A 5883-nucleotide genomic window follows, 5' to 3' on the forward strand; every position below is an offset into this window, starting at 1 on the left:
GTTGAAAGTCTACCAAAAAAACAAACAAACAAAAAAAAAACCAGCCACACAGAAATAAAAACAAAAAATCACATTCTAGGGGGTCAGTGCATTTAGCAGTCTTCGCTGTGCTAACTGTCCTTCAGCTGACTTTCAAAAAAAAAAAAAAAACACCCTAGCTCATCAAAATATACATTTTGATTTGCTTTTTTATTTTATTTTATTTTTTTTTGTAGAGACAGAGTCTCACTTTATGGCCCTCGGTAGAGTGCCATGGCCTCACACAGCTCACAGCAACCTCCAACTCCTGGGCTTAAGCGATTCTCTTGCCTCAGCCTCCCGAGTAGCTGAGACTATAGGCGCCCGCCACAACGCCTGGCTTTTTTTTGGTTGCAGTTTGGCCGGGGCCGGGTTTGAACCTGCCACCCTCGGTATATGGGGCCGGCGCCTTACCGACTGAGCCACAGGCGCCGCTGTTTGATTTGCTTTTTTAAATTAAAAATAATAATTAAAAAAAGAGTAAGGATTCACAATAAATTGCCTGACTTGTTTCAATATCTTGTACAGCATATGGAGGTCAGGAAGGCTATTTGCAGCACACGTGATTAGGGATATTCATCTTCAAAGTTTAGCTTTCTTCCAAACAGTGTAAAATACCCACAATTTCAAACATGAAGGACTCCTTCGAAAATTCCACAGGACAATGCAGGCGCCCGAGCTGTGCTTCATAGAGTGACAGGGCTTCTGTCAGATTGACACAGTTCCCCTGTGTAAAATATTTCCCATCCTGTTTCAATACTTTCATTGGGAAGTCAAGAATCAGTCTAAGAAATTCCCATGTGGAATATTCTTCCGAAGACGTGGAGATTGGAACAGCTGTCAAATCATTTAATCACATAATCAAACTCTCTCCCTTCTTTGGCAAACCTCTTAAGTACTGGAATACAGTCTTCTATTAGAACCTGATAGCAGTCTCCTTTAAGATTGTCTAAGACATCAGTATTTCTTACATCCATCAATCACCATTTGGTCAGTCTCTACCATGGTGATCATCTTTGTTTCAGTTTGACTATTTCACATAAAATAGTGAAATATTTTATCTCTGCCTCCTAAAATCAGTACATCTGCGCCAGGGTAATCTTCTTTGCCACTACTCATGATGGCCTGGGTATATGGTAAATCACTGTCCGTCAAATTAACATTCCTACTAAGGATGAGAATGTTTCCAAATTGCTTGGAGTGTAGAATTTTAATGTTCTGATAAGGTGACTCTTCATCATACACCACTTCATCTATGTCATATTCAACTAGGCGTCCATCAGCAGTGGGCCAGTATCTGTCCATGGCTCCTCCTCCAACTGTGGGTGGTAATCGCTTTACTCGCCCAGCACTGTCCTGACTCAATTCTTTCATTCTTTCTTCAACTTTGTTCAAAAGCCTGTCAATTCCTTCTTTGCTCTGTGCATCCCTGTCATAACTCTGAAGGTCCAGCAGCACCAATCCATGTGGGTAAATTCTCAAATTGGTAAAGCTGCCGTTTTTGTTTGTGTAGGTTGCTAAGTAGCCATACACTGTTTTTTTGATGGTTGCCTGGCTACCCGCTTGGCGCTTAGACCCGGCCAGGATGTTGATGCCACTGATTTCAAAAAGAATCTTCACAGGCGGATTTCAAAATTCTCCCTACAACACTTCCGGTGAAGTGTGGGGTATCCTGGACCATCTTTGGGTGCAGGATGGCTGCTTCCAGGGGAGACTTAAATCTCTGCACCTGGCCCCTAGGAAAAGCTTGTGGCAGTTGCCATTTCTGAGATTTCAAAATATGTCTGCTTCCTGACTAGCCACCTAGCCTCGGCTGTCCTGTTCCAGACCGCACCCCTATCTGACCTCCAAATTCAGTGCTGGAGTCCACACTTCACTAACTTTTCCATTCAACTCCTAGTTTCCCTGCGAACTGGGAATTGTAATCTTCCGTGGGGGAGGAGCTGGTTGCCCCTGGCACCTGCGGCTTCAGAAGCTGCACAAAGATTTTTCAATCCTTCTCCGCAGCTCAGGGTTACACTTTGAGTCCAGCAATCCGCCAGTCTACACCAATATTCCCCGCCAGGAATGATCCAGCCTACTCATTCACACCTGCTGTTCTGGGAGACCTGAGCTAAACTTCTATCCGTCCACCATTGTGCTCCCCTCCTAGACCCTGCTGAATTGTTGATTTCACCGATCTCAGAAAAAAAATCTTCACCGGAAGATTTCACAAACTCTCCCTGAAATAGTTCCTGTGAAGTGCAGGTACCCTGAAGCAGTTCTGGGTGCAGGATGCCTGCCTGCAGGTGAGATTCAAATACCACACCTGGCCCATGGGGAAAGGTGTCTGTGGCAGTCACCATTTCCAAAATTTCAAAAGTGTCTGTTTTTTAAGTGGGATCCTTTCCCCTTAATTTTCTGTCTGGCTCCCTAGCCCCCTGCCGCTCCAAACGGCACCCTTTTCTGGTAGCCAAATTCCGCTCAGGAGTCCACACTTCACCAAACTTTCCACAAAAACACCTAGTTTCCCCACAAACTGGGAATTGTAGTCTTCCCTGGGGGAGGGCTTGGTTGCTGCGGGGCTGGTGCTGCTTCAGCAGTGGCACAGAAAGTTTTCTGGCAGACTCCGCAGCTCCAGGTTACACTTCAAGTCCAGCAATCCACCACTTCGCTGCACGCCCCGAACTGCCTGTCTACACCAACACTCCACGCAGGGAAAGATCTAGCCTCCTCACTCTCACCTGATGCTGTGGGAGAGCTGAGCTAAACATCCATCGTTTAAGACATCCATGTGTCTTAATTGTGATATGGAGGAGTGTTAGGCAAAGAGCTGAGAGAGCTACGAGCCCTCCTCTTATTGCTACAGGTGGTAACAACCCTTCACAGGTCATCCGCCTGCAAGCATTATGAAGACTGATAACCTGCACAGCCATTCCGCTCCCACAGGCTGGAGCTGGAGAATCAGCCACATCAGCTTGCCTGAAATCCGGCTGAGGGCCAGTGGAATTTTTGTACGGCTTGAAATTGTGACATATGGCAGTAATATTATACTTCCCTGAGGTTTGAGTCTTGCTGCCAGGTGTGGCATTGCTATCACCCTAGAAAGTGTGGCAAAGACTTGAGAAAATATTGTAGGCCAAGAGATTATTTTTCACTTCCAACTAAATTTGGCAGGCTGAATTCATTTGTGAAAGAATACATTCAGCTTGATTTGTTGGGCTTTGGAGTTTTGGATTTCATAGAATTAATTTTTGCCAAATTTATTCTAATTTTATTTTTAAAGAATAATTGTATAATTCTTTGTTTGATTAGAAAAATAATAAATACTTATAACTATTCCTGGTTTCAGTGTTTCTAATAGTTGCCTCCCCAACTGCTATTTCCTCAACTGTAGGTTTTGGATGTTATTTTTTAGTTGAGTTTCTGAGAAGCTGAAAAGTATTCAGTCTGCTTAAGCTATGTCTCCTTCCCACCCCCCCCCCCACCAATTTAAGGCAATTGTTATTTTTGTTGTATTTCTTATTTTACTAAGTGAGGCAGCCTTTCACAACTATTCATGGTGTTGGATAAAATTAAACATTTGAATGTTCACTGTATGCCAGGCACTGTTCTAAACATTTGACACACGTTAATTCATGTTATCCTCACATCAGACCTAGGAAATAGAGATTATTGTTCTCACTTTTCAGGGCTGGAAGCTGAGGCACAGCAGTTACATGACAAATTATCAATTAGTAAGTGGCGGAGCTGGGGATTTTCAACTCTACCATTTTCATGCATCCAGTTCAAATGAATTTTCATTTCTTATTATCAATTCTTCTAGTGGTCAAGATTGTAACACATTTTATTTTCCATGGTTTTTGGACATGACTTTATTGTATAGCTCTTTCTCCTGGTATTTCTTTTTCTTTAAACTTCAGATTACTGTGGGAGTACATAAGATTAGGTTACATAGTTTGCATTTGTAAGGTTAAAGTGCAAGTTGTAGCTGTGTCCTTCACCCAGGGAGTGTGCCCTGTACTCATCATTGTACCCATTAGGTGGGGGCTGGTCTTTCTTAACTGTTTTCCTCCCTTTACCCTCCACCTCCTGAACATGTTGTGAAGTACAGGAATTTTAACCAACCCCTTCCTTTCAGACCTCTATTTTCCTGTCCTGCCCCCTACCTCTGACCCTGAACTTGAAGTCCCTGTGGTTCTGCAATCAATGTTAACAGTTTCTTTTGTTTTGCTGCTTTTCTTCCTTAAGTGAATTCTGGGTCCCTATGTCTTTATTTGATTTTGTCTTTCAGTAGGTTTCCATCTTCTTCCCATCTCATAGAAATGTTCTAACCCCTTGTCTATTGAAGGTTTCCCTTCTGTCCACTTTCATTAGATTATTTTCTTCACTCTTTATTGTAATTAGTGGACAATCATTTGTGGTTAAGTTGCTAGAAATCCTACTTGGTCCACATTTATGTCTTCAAAAACCATAACAATAATAAATTCTAAATAAATTCTAAATAAAGTGATACACACATGCACACACATTTGTATATAATCTTAAACGTGCACAGTCAGGTAAAAACCTCATTTGTTTATTGAAAACTACAGGGCTTACATATTAGGTGAACATTTATTTAGAATACCTAAGCCTTAGAGAAGATGATTTCAGAACATCATTCTCCACCTCCCACACACCCCAGATTAGTGACACAGAGAAAACATTGTTATCTGACCCACCATTAATCAAGAGCTTAATCATGCTGATAGCACAATAGTAAGTGATGCTATGCTGATGTCCTTAAGGCATCTTCACAATTATGACAAGAAAGTTAAATTATGTCCAAGATTAATTTTAGTGCAAATTATTTTAAGCTAGGTCTGTTGGCATTTGTGATAAATGTGTTTGTTGCCCTGCCACATTACGGAAAGAACTTGAGGAGGCTTATATAAATATGTACTACACAAGACGAGGCCGGCGTGGCGGCTCACTCCTCAGATCCCAGCACTTTGGGAGGCCGAGGTGGGTAGATTACTTGAGCTCAGGAGTTCAAGACCAGCCTGAGCAGGAGTGAGATCCCCGTCTGCACTAAAAACAAACAAACAAACAAACAAACGAACAAACAAACAAACCGAGGCAAGAGGAACTCTTGAACCCAGGAGTTTGAGATTGCTGTGACCTATGACACAATGGCACTCTATCCAGGGAGACAGAGTGAGACTCTGTCTTAAAAAAAATAATAAAATTAAATGAATGAATGAACGAGCAAACAAACAAACCCGAAGGAAGGAGGAGGAGCAGCCAAGGCCAAGCTAGAATTGAGGCCTGGCGCGTTTGTTAGGCTGCTGGGCACGTCCTACCCTGAACTCTCAGCAGCTGCCCAGAAGCCGGGTCCGCAGCCGGCAGGGCCGGGTTTGGCTCCCAGGCCGTGAGGCCACCCGTGTGCTGTGCACGGGAACCCGGCGGAAAGCAGCCTGGGGCCCCGGTTTCCACGGGCTGCGGTGAGCTGTTCGGGTCGAGGCTGCGCGGCTCCCAGCCTCGGTCACGTTCACGGATCACGGATCCCTGAATGCCGGTCACGTTCCCCACCCGGCACGTAGCCCTTGTGGTTTTATTGTTCTCGGAAAGCAACTCGGTTCCATTCACTTCCAGTCACCGACTGGTCCCCTTCCTGCCACCGTCGCCCCAGCGCGTGGGATTGCCCAGTGGGTCGGTGTCGCGGCGGCAGAGGGCGCGGCCGCACCTCCTGCTCCTTTCCGGGTCTCAGAATTGTCCTTCCCTGCTTTCCTGCCGCCCACTCCTATATCCCGGCGCCCTCTGAATCCGGGGAGACAGGAAGAATCAGGCCGCGGAAAACCTTCCTTGGCTGGCAGCATCGCGCCCCTGAGCGGGTGCGGGGAG

At 44.8% G+C, this 5883-nt stretch overlaps 1 pseudogene; it reads right to left on the reverse strand.

The window, feature by feature from the left end:
• Positions 1-524: 524 nt before the first annotated feature.
• On the reverse strand, positions 525-1542 carry LOC128572856 (spermine synthase-like; annotated as a pseudogene).
• Positions 1543-5883: the final 4341 nt, after the last annotated feature.

This window comes from Nycticebus coucang, chromosome 20 (genome assembly GCF_027406575.1).
Source record: "Nycticebus coucang isolate mNycCou1 chromosome 20, mNycCou1.pri, whole genome shotgun sequence".
NCBI lineage: Eukaryota > Metazoa > Chordata > Mammalia > Primates > Lorisidae > Nycticebus > Nycticebus coucang.